This window comes from Triticum aestivum, chromosome 1B (genome assembly GCF_018294505.1).
Source record: "Triticum aestivum cultivar Chinese Spring chromosome 1B, IWGSC CS RefSeq v2.1, whole genome shotgun sequence".
Taxonomy (NCBI): domain Eukaryota; kingdom Viridiplantae; phylum Streptophyta; class Magnoliopsida; order Poales; family Poaceae; genus Triticum; species Triticum aestivum.
Genome location: NC_057795.1, coordinates 570697853 through 570701494, shown reverse-complemented (window position 1 = coordinate 570701494; position 3642 = coordinate 570697853).

Below are 3642 nucleotides of genomic sequence, written 5' to 3'. Positions count from 1 at the left end.
TCCCTAAGAAGGGAGGTATTATTGTTATTCCTAATGATAAAAATTAACTCATTCCACAAAGAATTGTCACTAGCTATAGAATGGTAATTGATTTTAGAAAATTAAATAAACCAACTAGAAAAGATCATTAACCTTTGCCTTTCATTTATCAAATGACAGAAAGACTATCTAAGCACACACATTTTTGCTTCATTGATGGATATTCTAGTTTGTCTCAAATACCTGTTTCACAACTTGATCAAGAGAAAACCACCTTTACTTGCCCTTTTGTAACTTATGCTTATAGACTTATGCCTTTTGGTTTATGCAATGCACCTGCTACCTTTCAAAGATGTATGAATGCTATATTCTCTGATTTTTGTGAAAAGATTGATGAGATTTTTCATGGATGATTTTTCCGTTTACGAAACTTCTTTTGATGATTGCTTAAGCAACCTTGATCGAGTTTTGCAGAGATGTGAGCAAACTAATCTTTTATTGAACTGGAAAAAGTGCCACTTTAAGGTTAATGAAGGTATTGTCTTAGGGCATAAAATGTCTGAACGAGGTATTGAGGTGGATAAAGCTAAAGTTGATGCAATTGAGAAATTTCCATGTCCTAAAGATATTAAAGGTATTCGTAGTTTCCTTGGTCAAGCTGGTTTCTATAGGAGGTTTATTAAAGACTTCTCTAAAATTTCTAGGCTTCCTACAAATTTTTTACAGAAGGAGGTTCCATTTGTTTTTTATGATGATTGTGTAGAAGCCTTTGAAACACTTAAGAAAGCCTTAACTTCTGCACCTATTGTTCAACCACCCGATTGGAACTTGCCTTTTGAAATTATGTATGATGCTAGTTATTATGCTGTTGGTGCTATTTTAGGACAAAAAGTTGATAAGAAGTTAAATGTTATCCATTATGCTAGTAAAACTCTAGACAGTGCTCAACGAAATTATGTTACTACTGAAAAATAATTATTAGCAGTTGTGTTTACTTGTGATAAATTTAGCTCTTATATTGTTGATTCTAAAGTGATTGTTCACACTGATCATGCTGCTATAAAATATCTTATGGAGAAGACAAATGCTAAACCTAGACTCATTAGGTGGGTTCTCTTGTTACAAGAATTTGACTTACTTATCCCTGATACGAAAGGAGCTGATTCCCGTAGTTGATAGCTTGTCTAGGTTACAAAATATACTTGATGACCCACAACCTATTAATGATTGTTTTCGTGATGAGCAACTAGCTAGCTGCAATAAATGTTTCACACAACACTCCTTGGTATGCTGACTATGCTAATTATATTGTTGCAAAATATATACCACCTAGTTTCACATACCAACAAAAGAAAAAAATCTTTTATTATTTAAGACATTACTTTTGCATGACCCACATCTTTACAAAAGAAGGAGTAGATGGTATTATTATACGTTGTGTACCTAAGCATGAACAAGAACAAATCCTACGGAAGTGTCACTCCGAAGCATATGGAGGACATCATGCGGGAGATAGACCTGCTCACAAGGTATTGCAATCTGGTTTTCATTGGCCTACCCTCTTCAAAGATTCCCGTAAGTTTGTTTTATCTTGTGATGAATGTCAAAGAATTGGTAATATTGGTAAGCATTAGGAAATGCCTACGAATTATTCTCTTGCTGTTGAACCATTTGGTGTTTGGTGTTTTAATTAGATGGGACCCTTTCCATCCTCTAATGGGTATACACATATTTTCATTGCTATTGATTATGTTACTAAGTGGGTAGAAGCTATTCCAACCAGTAGTGCTGATCACAACACCTCTATTAAAATGCTTAAGGTAGTTATTTTCCCAAGCTTCCGAGTCCCTAGATATTTAATCATTGATGATGGTTCACAATTTATTCATGGTGCTTTCCATAAAATTCTTGCTAAGTATTATATTAACCATAGAATTGCATCACCCTTTCATCCGCTGTCTAGTGGTCAAGTTGAACTTAGCAATAGAGAAATAAAAATGAGCTCATTCCACAAAGAATTGTCACTAGCTACATAGTGGTAATTGATTTTAGAAAATTAAATAAACCAACTAGAAAAGATCATTACCCTTTGCCTTTCATTTCTTAAATGGTAGAAAGACTATCTAAGCACACCCATTTTTGGCTTCCTTGATGGATATTCTGGTTTTTCTCAAATACCCGTTTCACAACTTGATCAAGAGAAAACCACCTTTACTTGCCCTTTTGGAACTTATGCTTATAAATGTATGCCTTTTGGTTTATGCAATGCACCTGCTACCTTTCAAAGATGTATGAATGCTATATTCTCTGATTTTTGTGGAAAGATTGATGAGATTTTCATGGATGATTTTTCCGTTTACAGAACTTCTTTTGATGATTGCTTAAGCAACCTTGATCGACTTTTGCAGAGATGTGAGCAAACTAATCTTTTATTGAACTGGAAAAGGTGCCACTTTAAGGTTAATGAAGGTATTGACTTAGGGCATAAAATGTCTGAACGAGGTATTGAGGTGGATAAAGCTAAAGTTGATGTAATTGAGAAAATGCCATGTCCTAAAGATACTAAAGGTATTCATAGTTTCCTTGGTCAAGCTGGTCTCTGTAGGAGGTTCATTAAAGACTTCTCTAAAATTTCTAGGCCTCTTACAAATCTTTTACAGAAGGATGTTCCATTTGTTTTTGATGATGATTGTGTAGAAGCCTTTGAAACACTTAAGAAAGCCTAAACTTCTGCACCTAATGTTCAACCACCCGATTGGAACTTGCCTTTTGAAATTATCTGTGATGCTAGTTATTATGTTGTTGGTGCTGTTTTAGGACAAAGAGTTGATAAGAAGTTAAATGTTATCCATTATGCTAGTAAAACTCTAGACAGTGCTCAACAAAATTATGCTACTACTGAAAAATGATTATTAGCAGTTGTGTTTGCTTGTGATAAATTCAGCTCTTATATTGTTGATTCTAAAGTGATTGTTCACACTTATCATGCTGCTAGAAAATATCTGATGGAAAATAAAAATGCCAAACCTAGACTCATTAGGTGGGTTCTCTTGTTACAAGAATTTGACTTACTTATCACTAATACGAAAGGAACTGATTCCCGTAGTTATAACTTGTCTAGGTTTGAAAATATTCTTGATGACCCACAACCTATTAATGATAGTTTTTGTGATGAGTAACTATCTGCAATAAATGTTTCTCATAACACTCCTTGGTACGCGGACTATGCTAATTATATTATTGCAAAATATATACCACCTAGTTTCACATACCAACAAAAGAAAAAATTCTTTTATTATTTAAGACATTACTTTTGGGATGAACCACATCTTTACAAAAGAAGGATTAGATGGTATTATTAGACGTTGTGGATCTGAGCATGAACAGGAACAAATCCTACGGAAATGTCACTCCGAAGCATATGGAGGACATCATGCGGGAGATAGACCTGCTCACAAGGTATTGCAATCTGGTTTTTATTGTCCTATCCTCTTCAAGGATTCCCGTAAGTTTGTTTTATCTTGTGATGAATGTCAAAGAATTGGTAATATTGGTAAGTGTCAGGAAATGGCTATGAATTATTCTCTTGCTGTTGAACTATTTGATGTTTCGTGTTTTGATTACATGGGACCTTTTCCTTCCTCTAATGGGTGTACACATATT